Source organism: Apodemus sylvaticus, chromosome 13 (assembly GCF_947179515.1).
Source record: "Apodemus sylvaticus chromosome 13, mApoSyl1.1, whole genome shotgun sequence".
Classification (NCBI taxonomy): Eukaryota; Metazoa; Chordata; class Mammalia; order Rodentia; family Muridae; genus Apodemus; species Apodemus sylvaticus.
In genome coordinates this window covers 70,945,825-70,963,965 of record NC_067484.1, presented here as the reverse complement: position 1 = coordinate 70,963,965, position 18,141 = coordinate 70,945,825, and positions in this window count along the sequence as shown.

Here is an 18,141-nt window from a genome sequence, read left to right as displayed (position 1 = left end):
AAAAAAAAAAAAAAAAAAAAAAGCTAGCCGAACATGGTGGTGGCGCACACCTGTAATCCCAGCACTTGGGAGGCAGAGGCAGGCGGGTTTCTGAGTTCGAGGCCAGCCTGGTCTACAGAGTGAGTTCCAGGACAGCCAGGGCTACACACACACACACACACACACACACACACAAAAGGAGGATGGATGGATATGGATAGAAGTAAAGGCTTCCTTGGGGTGAATTTCTGACTTCTTGTCTAACTGGTTCTCTTCCAGCATTGATTATTTTACCTAAGTACTTAGAGCTGGGAAGAGAGGTTCTCCAATGTTGCTAGCTTCCCTCTTCAAAGTTCAAAAATTCTAGGGTGAAAATGTAGCTTTGCTGGTAAGTGCTTGCCTAGCATGCACAGAACCTCAGGGTTGATCCCTAGCACCACATAAAACCAGGTATGCGGACACGGACCTGTAATCCTAGCACTTAGTGGGGGGAAGCCGGAGTTTCAGAAATGCAAGCTTTCTTATATAGTGAGTTCAAAGCCAGAGCAGGCTAAATGGTATCCTGTCTTTTCTTTTCCCTTTTAGTTTATTTTTAACTGGCCTGCTTGAGCACTCGGCTACGGTCTCTCAATCTCTTGGTTCTTTCGAAGGTCAGGAAAACAACTCAGTTTTGGCAGAGTCTCAGCATGAGTGACTCCATTTTGGTTTGTCTGGTTGAGCCTAGGTCAGTCTAGACCTGTGGCCTCCTGTATATTTTCTTTAACAGGACTTTGGGAGACAATGAAGAGTAGATGGCATGTAAGGGTGGAGCCCTCGCCAGTGTGGGTGGCGTCTCACAGGAGTGTGGTAGCTTGCTGCTTCTTCCTGATTTGCCATGTAAGGATGCAGTGGGCAGCTAATCACTGACAATCCGCAAATGGGTTGGGCACGTTGGTATTCTCATCTTAGACCTCCAGTCTCCAAAACAGTGGGAGACCATTTCTGCTGTTTAAAAGTCACCCGGTTTATTTTAATAGCCAGAAATGACTGATGGTCTCGCTAGATAACTAGCTCCAAACAGCAGCAAGTATACCAAAGGCTGTAAAGAGTGACTCTGCCCCCATTCCTACACTGTCTAATCTCATCCCAACTTGAGAGAGGAAAGGGGTAAGCTTGTGTTGCTAAGAACCTAAGGCGTTCCAGTGACTAGTTCCTCCTTGTTGTCCCCTCATCCTGGGGCCCTCAGACCCTAAAAGACAAACATCCTCTGCCGTTATAATCACAGGGCAAAGTAATGCTGCCTTTTCCCCTAGGCAGCGAGGGCCATATGGACATCAGTATTCCAGGCTACGAACAAGCTGGCTGGTTGGCCGAGAGCTCGGGCTTCCTCTTTCCTGCCTTTCCCATCCTGGCTACTCATCCTGAGGTCTGCGCCACGGGGAACCCTCTCCAATCTGCTGGAACAGAACATCACAAACTGTTCCTGTTGTGGTCTGGGCAGCCAGCTCCCCAGCCTGCTGCCACTAGAAGGTAACCAGGAAGGAATGAGTCGGCAGTCTCCCTCTGACATGCCAGTCTCCTCTCGGGCGGGGCATGCCTGTTTGGATGGAATCACATCCGAGGCAGTTACTTTAGGGAGCGATTGGGAGAATGGGAGAAGACAGAAGTGCTCAGATGGCCAAATGGGCAAAGGCAGGCCACATTACGCCGTATGCTCTCCCCACTAACCAGCCTTCTGGCTCAGCCAGTTCAGACCCATCTGCCCAGCTTTCCTCCCAGGCCCTACAGAAATACCAGATCTTCCCTTTTCTGTTCCCCGGTCCCACCTGGCCCATGCCCAGGATGTATACACCTCCCAGCTGGAGGGTGGTTTGGCGGAGGGCCACATGAGCGGGGCACAGGCTGCAACCATAAGTGTGAGATGTGTGAGCCTGTGGCCTAGAGCTAAGGGCAGGTGGGCATACTTAGAAACGGAAATGCCACCTGCGCCTGGCTCCCTTCCCTCCTAGGACGTGATCGCCCAGAAAGAAGGCTTTAGAGGCCGGAGCCAGGCTTGACCTTGATCTGTACCTCTGGGGTGGTAGCTTTGATACCACCGCTCTGCAACTAGAAGGACGGTCTCCAGAGTGACAGTGCACACTTGTCAGCCCAGCATGGGAGGGAGGCTGCGACAAGAGGACCTGGGGGTCTGAGGGCAAACAGGGCTATCTAATGAGACACTGTCTTAAGGCAAAGAAACAAATAGTAAGGTTTTCTTAAAGGTGCAGGGTTGGGGAGATCGCTCAGCGGCAGAGCACTTACTATGGTCAAGGTCCTGGGTTTAATCTCAAGTACTGAAAGAAAAAGGTAATTATTAGAGGCATTTGAGAAGGAATGAGTAAGTCAACTGAATACAGATCTCAGTCATTTTTTTTTCTCACCTGTCCCTGGGCCTTCCTGGGTCTTGGTCAATGACTCCCAGGGAGATGCAGGTACTCCTGGAAGGCAACTCCACCCCGTGCAGGAGCAGCCAGAGCCCTGAAAATTCTAGAACTAAGGGAATGACCTCGTATCTGAGCTGTTCTTCCATCTTCCAAAGGAGAGGTGGACAAAACGTTAGGTCAGGACAATAGACAAAACAAGGCCTGGTTTCTACTGCTTCATCCGCCTGAGTGTTTTCTCTACCTAGAAAACAGGTCCGTTCAAAGGACAATCCCTGCTGGAGATCAGCGTCAGGGCTTGCTTTCCCTCCTGGCTTCATCCTTGGTGATTTACAGGAATGATTTGGACATAAGAGTTAATGGAAGTAGGTTGCCAGTGTGTGGGCAAATTCATCACTGTCTCCTTGCGTTCCCAGAGCGGATCTGTCTTTCAGGGTAATATATCCTGGAGAGAGTTTCTGAGACCTGAAAAATATAGGCTACCTTGGGAGGACCAGGTTGGGGCGGCCTCGGCAGGGACTTTATAAACTTGGGGTCATTATAGACTGCACTGTAGTTGCAGGAATTGTCTGGATGGGCTTTTTCTTTTGTTTCTTTAATCGTGGGGGAGGGAGGCATGGAGCATTGACTTCCGTGGGGATGGGAAGCTTCAGGCCTCTCTTCCCTCAACCACCAATGCAACTCTTGTTCTGCAAAGTAGCCATGTCCCCGTCTGCTGTTTAGTGTGGGAGGTGGCAGCAAGGGGGAGCTGTGTGCTGATGGCAGTGCTCCAAGGGGGTCTTCGATGATCACTCCACTGCCTGCGTCCCTCCATCAGCTCTCCTTGCCCTGCTCTGTCACTGGAGGAAGGAGCTGTTTGGAAAATGCAAAGACCCCGTGTGAGAAACCCTAGGGGCGGGTGGGAAGGGGCAGGAGGAGGAGAACTGCCCCTCCAGGCCTGCACAGCTCAGCGGTGTGTGCAGGGATGTCCAGGTCCACATTTAATGTGAGCACACACAGCGCTGTAAGTGCTGACTGGGACAATGGCTAGTGCTGCTGGAGTCTGTTCCAGACAACCCGCTCCAGCCAGCCTGAGATCCATTTGGTCAGAAATGAATAGACCTCTCTATTCCTGAGTCTTCATTTCACTTGTTTCTCACCATCTACCTCCTTTCTTTCCCTCCTCCCGTCCTAATCTTGTTGGAGAGAAGAACCTCCCTCCCAGCTGCCATTGTTTACGATGTACAACATGAATTTAAATGAGATCAAAGAAGGAACTAGGAATGGGGGTGAGCGGTGGATGGCCGGGGAGCGAAGACAGCCCTATAGACTCCTGTCAGCTCGTGGAATGTTAGAACTAAAGGAGAGGAATTGGGGGTCTCTCCTGTGCTTACAGACATGGAGCTAGAGGCCCTCATGGAAATAGCTACTATCTGCCAAGGGCTAATATGGACTTGTCCTGCTGGCCCCTGCGGAGTTGCTGGGAGCATCGGGATGTTCCTTCCTGGACTCCTCAAGGACCATGTCAGAGCCCAGAGATGACTGAGCGCCTCTGCTCTGCTCTCTTGGGCTCAGAAAAGGAATTTGGTCTTGCTGTTCAGAGCTCTTGCCCGTGTCTAGTGACTGTGCTGCAGGGCCTGGAGTGTGACAGTCCTGGTAGTTAGCCTCCTATCAGGTCCATTCCTGGGGAAGTCTAGGTCTGATTCAGGTTCTGGCTGGGTCTCCTAGTGGGTGGGGCTTCCTGCAGTGGCAGAATTTGGGCACTGCAGCTAGAATCCTCCCCCCCCCCAGTTGCCTTCAGTCAGACTAAACAGCAGAGGGTGCTCCTGAGTCACAGAGAGAGGGGAGAGAGAGAGAGAGAGAGAGAGAGAGAGAGAGAGAGAGAGAATGAGAATGAGAATTTCTGTGCTGTCTTATCTCAGCCTTGGCTTGGGAAACGTGGCCTGTCAATATGAAGGTGAGCAGGTCAGACTGTCCAACCACGAGGAAGCGATCTCCTGACAGAGACAGAAACTTGAAGGAAAACTGGCTTTTCCAACTTATGTGGGATTCCATGGCTGTAGGAAGCTAATCTCTGTGTTGCTGACAGTGAAGCAGGTCTCCTGGGCTGCCATGGCCGGGCAAGGCTGGTACCCACCTAGTTTGGCACTGTGTAACTTCTGGCCCTTTACCAGTCCTGAGTAGCTGACCGCAGGGCTCCTTTAAACTTTTTTTTTTTTTTTTTTTTTTTTTTTTTTTTTGGTTTTTGGGATTTGGATTTTTCGAGACAGGGTTTCTCTGTATAGCCCTGGCTATCCTGGAACTCACTCTGTAGACCAGGCTAGTCTAGAACTCAGAAATCCACCTGCCTCTGCCTGAGTGCTGGGATTACAGACGTGTGCCACCACCGCCGGCTTGCAGGGCTCCTTAGGGAAGAATATCTCAATTTTCTCCAGAAATGTTTCTAGGTTAACCTGTGTTGCAATTGGCCCATGTGTTGCACACTAGGCTCTTCGTCATGTGGCGTGGGGGAGGGAAGCTATCTCTCCCAGATCTGACACCATCCCTGACCTTACTTGGATTATCTGGTGTCCGTTGGGACTGGGCGGAGGCTGCTAGGCAGCTCTGTGGGTGTGGCACATTCCTGACCCAGAGCAAGCACACACTGGGCAGCAGCTGCAGTGACAGGGGGTGGGGGTGGGTTGGGGGGGCTTCCCAACCACACCCTCGTGCTCTAGCCAGTGTTTTTCCAGTTATCTTTTTCAGATTTTCTCTTCAGCGCCCCCCCCCCCCCACACACACACACTTCACCACCAATACAGAAAAACAAAAACCTGACTCCCAAGAATTCCTCCTTCCAATAAAGGGCCCTGAGTGGTGTGTACAGTTGATTCATGGGCCTAGTGAGGGTAAAATGTCTGTCTTGGATTTGGCTTTTAGCACCTCCAAGTTCTCTTTGTGGAAAGGACTGGGGTGGGGAGCACAGGCAAGGAGTTGGGAAGGATGAAACCCCTGGGCTGAAGACTGGCTTTGCTGCCCGCAGAGTTGAAGGTCACAGTGTGGCTCCCTCCATCCAAACCAAGTCACTAGTTCTCCCTAGGACTAGTAGGAAATCAAAGACCTTTCAGGAATGTCCCTCTGGGCCACCTACGGCTTGCCTAGTGGTAGGGGTGCCTCCATTTTCTTCAAACGCTCTAGTGTCACGGTGTTCATATTCAAGTGCCCAGTTCCACTGAGGAACTAACTCTCAGGTAGTAGGGAATGAGAATTAGTCCTCTCTAGAGAAAAGTAAACCCCAAAAGCCCGTTGACCTGAAGCCTTTTCCTTATGAAAGGTCTTTCAGTCAGGACAGTTTTTTCATGAGATATCATCTGAATTCCTCCAGCTATACTCTAACCTATCCTTTATCGTGTGGTATACACTGAAGACTCTGGGACACACACTTGTGCCATTGGTCTGAATATCAGAGTAGGGGGAGGCTGCAGAGGAACGGGCAAAGTCTATCACCTTCCCACCCCACCCCCACAGACAGGGGTTTCTCTGTGTAGCCCTGGCTGACCCAGAACTCCCTCTGTAGACCAGGCTGGCCTCGAACTCAAAAATCTGTCCGTCTCATGCCTGGTGTCTATTGCCTCTTTTTGATAGTAGGTTCGAAGCCCAGAGCTGCAAACAGAAGGTTCACAGAAGTCCATCTTTGGGAGAGACTGAGGATGAGCCAGGCTGCATTGCCTCCAAAGCCCACCATCAGTCAGAAGTAGGAAGGGAGCCATGGCGTGCCCGCTCTCCGGAGGCTGAGCAAAGGGGTCCTCAGTCACAGAGGGAGTTCTTGCTCAGTTATATGAGACTATTCAATAAATGAAAACCAAACAGACAACGCCTAAGTATGACTGTGCCTGGAGAAGTATTGATATTTCGGGGAGAAATACACTGCAGTTTGGGGAGCAGGCTGCCTTGCTCACTGATCTCAACACAGAACCTAGAAAAACCAGGGAATCCAAGGTCAGCCTGTGCTACAGAATGAGAGCTACACAATCCTGGGACTTGAGAGGCTGAGGCAGGACTTTTGAGTTTAGCCTGGACTACAGAATGAGAACCTGTCTCAAAAACAAAAAACAAAAAAAAAAACATTAAAAAGAGGCAGTCAGTGAGACTGTCTGTTCCCTATCAGCTCTTCTCCTATCTGACCTTGTCTATATAGAGACAAACTCTTTTTCCATCTTAAATGGTCATTTAAACCCCTTTCCTACTGGGTTCTAAGCACTAGATAGCCCTCGGCCTGTTGTGAAGCCTTGGGCTTCGAGAAGAAGTGACAGAAACAAGGCTCATTCTGGTCCAGAAGGGAGTTGGCACTCACAGGCAGTGCCTCGATAAGTGCTGGCTCCCAAGGCCTGGTGCCACAGGGAGTAGAGAATTCATAAGTAGATCCAAGTGGTGCTGCGTAACCCATCCCTCGCCCCAAGTTATCCCTGATTGGTGAATAAAGATGCCTACAGCCTGTAGTTGGGCAGAAGAGATAGGGGGGTGGGTTCCCAGGCTTGGTTGGGGTCCAAACAGGAGACCAGGAGGAAGAAGGGGCAGGGCGACAGAGAGCTGGCCAGTCGGAGTAAGAGCTGCCCAGACAGAACATGGCAAGTTATAACTTGGGGAAGCAGAATCTAATAGCTTAGAGGGTAAATAACTGCCTAGTTCTAGTGCTATAAAAGCTTATTATAAATATAAAGGCTGTGTGTGTTTTATCTGGAAACTGAGTGATCAAAGACGGGGTAGAAACCCTGATCTGAGATTTAAAAATTTACTACACCACTACCATCCCACTTTAGCTCCAGAAGCTAGTTGGTCTCTGTCTGTCTGTCTGTCCTTCCCTCATTCCCCCACCCTGACAGTGTGGGGAGGGTTGAGGGGGTGCAGAATCAAACTCAGTGCCTCATATACTCTACCACTATGCTGCACCCAGCCCCTAAAGCCTCCCTTACTGCTTAGGTACTAGGAATGTGGGCCAGTTGGTGATGACTCTTTGGTATATAATTAGATCTGTTCTGCTCTGCCCTGTTTCTTTTTTTTTAAAGTAGGGTCTCATGTAGCCCAGGCTGACCTGAAACCTATGTCACTGAAGATGACTTAGAACTCGCAGTCCTTCTGCCTTGCTGTTGACTGTTGGACTTATAAATCACGTCCAGCTTGTTTGTTTGTTTTGAGACGGTGTGGTGGTTGGAATGAGTGCGACTCCCATAAGCTTAGATATCTAAATACTTGGCCCCTACTTGGGAGAACTGCATGGGAAGGCTTAGTGTGCCTTTCAGATGGAAAGGCACCCGGCAGTCGGGAGCCAAGGAATACCACAACGTCACAGCAAACCTCACACTAGAGATTTATTGGGAGAGAAGAATCACGGCTCCTTTACTCCGTAGGGCAGGTGCTGGGTCTGGCTCTTAGGGCAGTTTGAGTGTTCTGTGGGTAGAACCTTGCAGTTGAAGGCCATCAGGGGAGGAATCTGGCCACCCTTGTGCCTGGAGGGGCTTATAGTAGGAGGTGTGGCCTTGTTGAAGGAGGTGTGTCCTTGGGGGTCGGGGATACCGCTTTGAGGTTTCAAAAGGCCAAGCCATTCCCAGTTGGCTCTCGCTGCCTTGTGTTTCTGGATCAAATCTCAGCTGCTGTCCCAGTGCCATGCCTTCCTGCTGCCATAATCCTGCCCCAAAGGATAGGTGCAGCCTCCGACTGCCTGAAGCTGTCAGCCCTAAACAAACTGTTCCTTCTGTAAGTTGCCTTGGTCATGGTGTCTCTTCCTGGCAATAGAACACCAAGGATCTTACTAGGTAACTGAGACCAGCCTCAGGCTCACACTTGTCCTTTCTCCCTCCTCAGAGCTAGGATTATGGGTGTGCACCACCAAACCCAGCAGGGAGTGAAGGGAGAGGAGGGCTCGCTCCTCCTCGATGACGCTAAGGTAATAAACGGGATTTTTCTTTTTTCATGGAATGCAAGCCACAATTGAATCAGTTCTAACTATGATTCTGATCTTACAGACAAGTGTACAATGTTAATTAATAATCAAAATGGGGACCCACTGGTGGCTTGGGGATAAGGACACTTGCCATCTCGCCTGAAAACCTGACTTTAATCCTTGGGACCCACAATGACAGACAGAGAAAACCAACTCCTGACACACACACACACACACACACACACACACACAATTTTTTTTTAATTTATTTTTTCAGTTTATGTGCACTGGTGTTTTGCCTGCATGTATGTCTGTCTAAGGATGTCAGATTTGGGAGTTATAGTCAGTCATGAGCTGCCATGTGGTTGCTGGGGTTTGAACCTGGGACTTCTGAAAGAACAGTCAGTGCTCTTAACCATTGAGCCATCTCTCCAGTCCCACACACAAAATTTTAAAAAATGGAAATAATGATAAAATTTTTGCAGCTTAAAGGAAAACTTACCCATTGTTGGGCCTTATGCAAAGGTATATATGGGATTAGTAAATCCTGGGACTCACCTTTTTGTTTTGTTTTGGTTTGGTTTGGTTTTGGTTTTTTGGATTTGGTTTTTTTGAGACAGGGTTTCTCTGTGTAGCTCTGGCTGTCCTGGAACTCACTCTGGCCTAGAACTCAGAAATCCACCTGCCTCTGCCTCCCAAGTGCTGGGATTACAGGCGTGCGTCACCACGCCCAGTTCCTGGGAGTCATCTTATTATCCCTATTTCTATCTAAGAAAACAGAGTCTGAGAAAATAACTGGGCCAAGAGACAAACTGCATCTACCACATAGACAAGCCATGGCCCCTTAGCAGTATGGCCTCCCACAGGGGAGGTGTGGGGAGCAGATGGTGATGAGAGTCCCTCTGGACTTTGAAAGCAGAAGTACTCTTGGCCCGAACTGAGTGTCTGCTGTCCTGAGAGGCTGTGGAGGAGCCCTTCCCCTCTTTTTCCCAAGCCACCCCCAGGGAGGAAAGCCTCACCTTTGCCTTCTGGCCCCCATGGGACAGGACGGGACGGGAAGCAAGCGTACACGCTGAGCACAGAGCCTAGAACAACTGGAGCAGGGAGAGGGGCTGCTGCTCCTCCCCCTCAAGCCTGTCTCCTTATTTACCCCAGACACACACCCCAACCCTGGCATCCTGTCTGGGCTGCTGTCATTCTCTGCTCTCTCCCAGAATCACTGTGAATCTTGCAGGGCTGCGGTTGCCTTGGTAACTTGATGGGAGGCTCTTGAGGTTTTGTGGAACCAGAGAGGGATGTGCGGGGTGGGGGTGGGGGTGGGGGAGGAAGAACCAGGCTCTGCCAGGCTGCTGGTCATAAAAGGGAAGGAACAGATCTAGCTCTCACAGCCCCCCTCCATCCCCCGTCAGCCAGCCAGCCCTTGCCTGGGCTTGGCCTTGGTGCCCTCTGTTTCATCTGTAGTAGTTGGGGCTTGGGGGTGTGTGGGGTGTGGGGCTCTTTGTAGTCAAACCTGCGGGGAAAGAACCGTGAGGTAACTGCTGTGTCCTTGGAGGTGACTCTCATTGTCACCCAGAGCTGACAGAATCCTGCTTGCTCCTGTGCCCTGGCCCTGAAGTCTTAATTGGTTTTATGAAGTTCAATGCCTGTGTTTTATAAGATGGATAATGATGGTGAGGGGAGGTCAGGCCTCCTCTGCTAGACTTGGCAGGGCCACCAGAACTGCTGACTTTCCAGTCAGCACCAAACAGACTGATGGGACCAGGGTGGGCAGGGGCAGCCAGGCCTGAGATCCCGGCCGTGGGCCTAGGGCCTGTCTCCACCTTCTAGTGGAGAAGGTGTCCTGCCTTCCTCTTAGGTTCCCTTTCTGTGTTCTCTATCACAGCTGACCAGGCACCTGTGGGAGTGTAAGGAGAGCAGACCATGGGGGCGGGGACTGATTGTGTGGCTGTCTTTCCAGGGCCCAGGGCAGGGGCAGCATTCTTAGACCTCAGTAGGAATCCCATAGGAGGCAGCCCTCCCCCTCAGCCCTCCCTCTCCCCCTCCCTTCCCCAGGATGGGACTGGCTGGCTGCCTGCTGGAGTGCTGCACCTCTGACACGGCCTCAAACTGGCAGAGGCAGGTCTGAGGCAGGTGGAGAGAGATGGGCAAAGAAGAGACAAGGCGTTTGCTGCCTCAGGCATGGCCTCCCACCAACACCCATGGGCAGGAGGAGAAAGGGGTGAGGACAGAGGGTCAGAGGGTTTCATGTCTTCTTCATGTCCAGGATGGCTATCCAGGACTGTGATTCACAGAGACAATGAAGGGTTAGTCCTGGTCCCTGGGCCAAACCCTGTGCTGTTCTTTAAAGTCCTCCGGGAAGGAATTTTGACAATCCCACTAGCTGTAGTTCTTGTCATCCCATCCATCTGGCTGTCCCTGCGGCTGTCTGACCCCACCCTCAGCCCACCCCACCCTAGTCCCTAGTCTCCTCTTTCAAAAGAGGAGAAAAGTGTTTTCATAGTGGGCCCAGTTGCTGAGTACAGCTGGCTACAGGACAGGTGACCCTGGAGAGCCTTTGCCTCTTTAGCATATTCCCAAGCTCCTGCCTCCCCCTGCTCTCTGACCATGGGGGTGGGGGGTGGGGGTAGGGGGGCTGGGGGAAGTGTCTTACTCTTTAGAGAAAATCCAATCTTCAGGAAAAGGAGGAGCCTGGCAGTGGCGCAGGCCTTTAATTCCAGCACTTGGGAGGCAGAAGCAGGTGGATTTCTGAGTTCAAGGCCAGCCTGGTCTACAGAGTGAGTTCCAGGACAGCCAGGGCTACACAGAGAAACCCTGACTTGAAAAACCAGAGGGTGGGGGGGGAAAGGAAAAAGAGGAAGGAGAAAGAGCTGCCTGGAATTCCCCAGTGCACCTCCCGGTCCTTTCCCCTCTATCCTGCTTCTTCTCTTTTAATTAGCCGGTGTCTATAAAGGGCCAGGTGGTGTAAAAGCCCTCTACAAATGTTGAACACTTTTTCATTTCCAAGACTAGCAAAGAGAGTATTTGCAGACTTGACTGAAAGGTCACGGCCTGCCTGGGACGGAGGAAGACCTCCTCTGCAAGGTCCAGAGGAAAAGCATTTCTGGGATTCGAGGAAGGGAAAGGCGAAGCCCCATGGGGCGGGCACATGTGCCAGTCCATCACGATGCCTGCCTCCTGGGCCTGGAGTGGAGCTCCGCTTCCTACCTGTGCTTCTTTTCTAATTGCTATGTGACAAAAGCAGCTTGAGAAAAAAGGGATTTATTCTGGTTCCCCATTTGAAGAGATATGGCCATCATGAGAGGGTGGGCGTGGCAGCTGTCACTCAGTAGCTCTGGTCACAAGGCATCCACAATGAGGACGCAGAGGAAGAAGAATGCTGGTTCTCAGCTCACTCTGTCCTTTAACCGGTCCAGGACCCCAGGGTATGAAAATAATGATGCCCACATTCAGCACGGATCTTCCCTTAGGTGAATGGTTTTGGAAATATACTCATAAACATGCCTGGAGTTGTGTTTCCTAGGTGATTCCAAATCCAGGCACATTGATGATGCGACCCACATTCATATCCTGGCCCCACACACCTCCCTCCCAGAGTTCCAGAGAATGGGCCTCTCTGTCGGCCATCTTCAGAGGTTCTTCACCAGCAGATATGCTGATATTCACAACTGATACTAAACACTCACTGGCTATCAGCCTATGCTAAGGGCTAGAGCTCTGCTCTCCAGATTAGGACTGGAGGCTGTCTCTGCAGTGGGGAGTAGAAGGTGCACAAAGGACTTCGAAACCTTGGGGAGAAGGTAATCACTAACCATCTCTGACCAGTGACAAGAGTCCTGTTTTATGCCCTCCTGAAAGCATTCAGTATGGATGTCACGTAAGCTTTCCTTTCCCTGTGATCACTGGCCTGGATCCATCAGGAAAGAGCACTGCAGTCCTGCTCGGGGTGAGCTTTTCAGGAGAGCAACTGTCCGGCAGATGAGAGATGCCAGGGCTGAGGAGATGCCAGTTACTACAGTGAGTGCTGTGTGACCTTGAACCCTGAGTCCAGACCCCAGCACCCACATAAAGGTAGGTACTGGGAGTACATGTCTGTCACCCCAGTACTAGGGAAGCAGAGACCCCAGAGTTAGCTGGCCAGCTACTCTAGTCAAACAGGTAGCTCCAAGTTCAGTGTGAAACCTTGTCTCAAAAACAGACATGACCGACCGACAGACACAAAGACAGACATCTTATAGTAAGATATAATGGAGGATGCCTTTAGTCCAGGCACATAGTGAGTTCCAGATCAGTCAGGGCTACACAGTAAGATTTTTTTTTTCAAACAAAACAAAACTAAAATGGTGGAGAAGGAAGAAGCAATAGAAAAATACTCCTAACATCCCCTCTGGCTTCAACACATGCATGCATGAGGGAATGTAACTATACATTATAGGTACATTTGCATATATAACCCCCCCAGGGACAGAGAGAGAGAGAGAGAGAGCCCTGTTTTTATCACCTTCGCTAAGGAAGGAAGAAAGGGAGGGAGAGAGAAAGGGGAAAAAACATTGAGATCAATTAGCCTTGGCAAGTTCCATACCGAAGGGGCAGCTTTCCAGTGTCTGGTGTCCCAGGCCTGCACCAGTCACCTGTGCGTCTTTGCCTCCTGAGAATTCTATTAGCCAATACTTAGGAATGCCTTCATTTCATCTCTGGGCAGGAGCCAGCTTGGGTTCAGCTCTAAGGTAAAGGAAACCGGGAGAGTAGGAGTCTTACAGCTCCTAATGCTGAGAGTGGGGTGTGTGAGTGTGTGTGTGTGTGTGTGTGAGTATGTGTGTGTGTGTGTGTCCACAGAGCAACAAAGAATACAAACAGGGAATGTAGGTTTAGGAAGAAGCAGGCAGATGGATAATGTGTTTCCACATCCCCTGGGCCTTCTTTGTCTCCATCTCCTTAGCCCTTTAAAAGCTGAACAGAGTTGGAAAGATTTCTGGGAGACCCAGTTCTTGAGACCCCAAGCCCCTCTGACCTCCACTCTGTTCCTAATCCCTCCTTGTGGCTCATCTCCAGGGTCCAAGTAGCTCATTCTGTCATTGGTTCATTATCATTCGGAGAAAAGTTATCTGTCCTTGAAAAAGTTAAGGTCTCTCTCTCTCTCTCTCTCACACACACACACACACACACAACTTAAGAGGAGTACAGATAGACAGAGATATGGGATGGTCACAGGGTACCCAAACAGTACAATGGTACTTGTTCCAAGGTGTGTCTAAATGAACAAAACCCACTAGCAACCGGACACACACCTTTACACTGGATCACCAGGACACTCTCATGTCACACACACGAAGAGCTGTGCCACACAGGCACACAGTTGCCACAGTCCCCATAGGGCCCAAGACCACAGCTTCAGCAGCCGCAGCCTCCCACACAGGCCGGGGCGAGGGTGCCCAGGCTGCCTAGGCTCTGAGGGTGGCAGGTGGGGGTGGGGGTAGGAGACAGGAGTGGAATATGGAGGCCAAGGTTAGAGATCTCCCAGTTCCATTAGCTAGAAGGAGTGTGTCCTGAATCAAAAGCATGGGGACAGGGGCACTGCTGAGTTGGTTGCTGACAAATGTGCCCTCCCTTCCCTCCCCTCTCCCCCACCAGGAAGCTTCTAGCTGTCAGCAAGGCCATTTAGGGGTCAAGCAGCTTCTTAATCCTAGTTGCTTATTCACAATGTGCTTTCAGTTCAGGTGCCTTTTCCTCATGGACAGTGTGGCACACGGAGGAGTTTCCTCTTCAGTGCCCAACTAGAGTGCCTGGTCCACACAGAATAGCAATTTGGGTTGGCCTTGACCTTCTGGTAACTCAGGGTGGTCAACACTAACCAGAGACTGTCATTCTTCAGGAGGGCAGCTCCAGGCACAGCCTAGAAAGGCCATAGATGAAGGACATGAAAGGGCTCTGAGTTGTGGAGGCCCTCAGTTCCCCCAGGCTAGGGTACAGGCTTGGTGTCTGGGGAAAAGATAACTCTGTAAGGAGAGATGTCAGAGGCTATGGGGAGAGGTTTCCGCTTCTGAGGCTCTTGGCAGGGACCTATGTGCACTTAGTAGAATCATGGTATTTATTAAAACACCCAGCATGCATGAGGCTAAGCATTAAGAATACAATATTGAATATGATAACATGTTAATCTCTGCAGTATGAGGATGCCAGTCTAGGGATGAAAGCTGAGGAAAACAAAAGAGGAAATCAGATAATAACTCAAAATTAGAACAAGAACTATAAAGAGAACAGACAGGCTACTAAGATAGAAAGCAAGAAATAGGTCAGGGTTCAGGGACCTTCTTCAGACGGGTAGGTAATCAGGGGAGTACAATTCTATATACTTAGGCCTCACAGCACAGGAGCCGGGGTAAGGTCATTTCAGGCAAAAGCCCTGTGGCAGGCTTAATGGAAACACGTCAGGGTGGCTAATAAGGTGATGTGGGAAAGAGCAGAAGACAGGAGGTCGGTGTGGCAAAGCTGGGCAGAGCATCTTAACCTAGGAGAAGAAGGCAGCTTACAGCACTGAGTGGGGAGAGGGAAAGGCGTGGCTGCACTCCCACAGCAGGAGGACTTTTAGAGGGTGCAGGTGGGTACAGGCAGACCCCTGAGTAGGCTGCTGTAGACATCCTCGTGAGCAGGAGACAGGAGAGGAGAAGGAAACATCTAACTCCTAAACAGTGTTGTCCTCAAGATACCTGCTAGGTATGAATCGAATCCTTGTCTTGAGTGGGGAGAGGTGGCTCAGTGGTTAGGAGCACTGGCCACTCTTTCAGAGGACCCTGGTTCAGTTACCAGCACCCACATAATGGCTCTTAAATGTCTGTAAGTCCAGTCCCAGGGTATCCAGCACCTTCGTCTGATGTCCTGAGATACCAGGCACACATGTGGTCCACAGAAACACATGTGGATAAAACACCCATACACACAGATATATAGAGAAAAATAAAAGAATCCTTGTTTTGCCAGCTGTGGTGATGCATGTCTTTAATTCTATCACTCAGGAGGCAGAAGCAGATGGATTTCTGTGAGTTCAAAACCAGCCAAGTCTACATAGGCTCCTTGTCTTAGGTGCGGAAGATAGCTCAGTGGGTAGAGGGCTTGCCTAGCTTGACAATGCTCTAGATTTAATCTCCAGAACCAAACATATTGGGCAAGTTACAAATGCCTGTATTCCTAGTAGTCAGGAAGTAGGGTCTGAGGCCAGCCTGGGCTACATGAGACCATATTTAAAAAATAAAAACAACAGAGGGTTGGAGAGATGGCTTAGTGATTAAGAGCACTGGTTGCTCTTCCAGAGGACATGGGTTTGACTCCCAGCACCCACATAGAGGCTCATAATCATCTATAACTCTAGTTCTCAGGGATATGATGCTGCTTCTGATGTTTGAGGGCACCAGGAACACATATAATGCACACACACACACACACACACACACACACACGGGTGAAACACTCATACACATAAAATAAAATAAATAAACCTAACTAAAAAACAAAACAAAAAGAATGTCTTTTGTTTTGTTTTGTTTTTTGTTTTTGTTTTTTGGGGTTTTTTGTTGTTGTTGTTTGGTTTTTTTTGTTTGTTTGTTTTGTTTTTTTTTTTTTTGAGACAGGGTTTCTCTGTGTAGCCCTGGCTGACCTGGAACTCACTCTGTAGACCAGGCTGGCCTCGAACTCAGAGATCTGCCTGCCTCTGCCTCCCAAGTGCTAGGATTAAAAGTGTGCACTACCACCGCCTGGCTTGTTTTGTTTTTTTCAAGACAGGGTTTCTCTGTGTAGCCCTGGCTGTCCTGGAACTCACTCTGTAGACCAGGCTGGCCTCAAACTCAGAAATCCACCTGCCTCTGCCTCTCGAGTGCTGAGTTTAAAGGCGTGCGCCACCACTGCCTGGCCAAGAACGTTTGTCTTAATTTGTGTTTTTGTTGCCTCCGGGGTCCACTATGTACTTTTCAATTCCAGAGCAAGGGCGGTCCATGGCCGCTACTTCCTCATTCCCAAATAAGCACCCGGGACAGACGGACACGGCCTTTTGGAAACGATCCAGGAAGTTGTCCCCCTTCTGGCTGGGCTGAGAAGAGGTTGCCATTTTTGGGAGGGGCCATTTTCAATGTCTTTCTGCCCTACAGATCTGGAGCACGGCCACAGTGCTACATGTTGGGCACATTGTGGCTGACAGAGCCAAGCCAACCCAGAGGTACCTACCCCCTCTGCCAAAAGTATGGTCCCAGAGGCCCCCAGGAGTCAAGTCCAGCTTCCCCTTGTCTGTCCCATACTGCACCAGAGGACAAGAACAAGTCAGGGTAAGGATTAGGGGAAGGGCCACTCAGCCTGAACTGCCCTCCTGGGACACAGAACACGAGCTGGAGCCTGAACATTTACAGGTGGAGCTCGGGATTGAAAACTGATTTATAGAGTGTGTGCGAGCAGGTGGGAGGGAGGGGAGGGCGGGGTCTGTGTACAGTGCAGCCCTGTGGGGCAGGGTAATTACACATCACATTGAACTGTCCTTGCGGCACACTGAAGGGCAGCAGGAATGGGACACTAAATCACATTCCCCGATGCTCACCATAGCTCACTCCTGTGATGTGGCCCCAGAGCCCGGGGCTGACAGTTCTAGACGCACACATATGCACGCAGACCATTGGGAGCTAGCTTCACTGACTGGAGACTTAGAGAGACTGAGAGGAAGTGGGGATGTTATTAATTCTGGCAGCTTCCAGAAGCTGCTGATCCGACAAGCCTCGCTGTTTATCCCCTCCCCCATCTCAGCATTTGTCACTCACTGCTCCCCTTCTTCCGCTGGGCTCAGAAGGACTTGAGCATCTTTGCTGGAGACATCTCTGTCTCCACTGCTTGCTCTTGTAGCATCTCTTTGCTTTAGAGCCAGTTGCAGTGGTAGTATCTCTAAACCCATCTTTGAGAGCTTTTTTAATTTTATTTTTTGTTTTGTTTTTTGAGACAGGGTCTCAGTTGTATAGCATTAGCTGGCCTGAACCCCCTAGGTAGACCAGGCTAGTCTCAAAGTAACCAATATCTACCTGATTAAAGGCCTGCTGCCACCACACCTTGACTATCTGACTCCAATTTTAAATTGCCTGAAAATTCCAAGGACTGAATGTAGCCCAGGCTGGCCTCAAATACACTGTGTAGCTGAGGGCGATTTTGATCTTCATATCCTCTGTCCCCGCTTTCAGATGCTGAGATTACAGACACGTGCCCTCTCCTTTGGCATCAAATGGGTTCAAGGGGGCTTAGAAATCGCTCCCGATCTCCCCAAGCTCTTCGCAGGTTGGTGGCTGCTGGCTTCCTTCCTGCCTTCAGCTAGTGGTCTAGGCAGCACAGTTTCCCTCAAAGGGCCCTTCCCACGACAGACCATGGCTCTTAGAACTGTCATATATCCTTTCCTGTCCCTCCCCGCCCCCCCCCCCCCACACACACACACACTTCCTGCTTCAGGGATGTGGCAGGATCCAGAGGCCACACAGATCCAGATTTGAATTCTGGCCCATGACCACTCACATTATTAGTAGCATCTAGATTGACAGGCAGCAACTGGGTTTCGGACGCTGTTCTGCTGCTCTCCAGCATCACAAGGACAAATAGCTGACCTGCTTGGTTTCCCCATTCCTAAAATGAGGGCACTCACAGAGCCTCCTAGACTGCTCACGAAGACTCTGGTAATGTAACAGTCTGTGTAGTCTTGAGCTGTTATCACTGTAATTTGATCTCCCTGAGGCTCTATTTCCTTGTCTGGAACGAATCTCCATACTTGGTTTCCTAATATTGTCCTTGGGTTGTTGTAAATATTAAATGTTGTGACTAATTCCAACGTCACTGTTGGAAACTTTCAAAGAG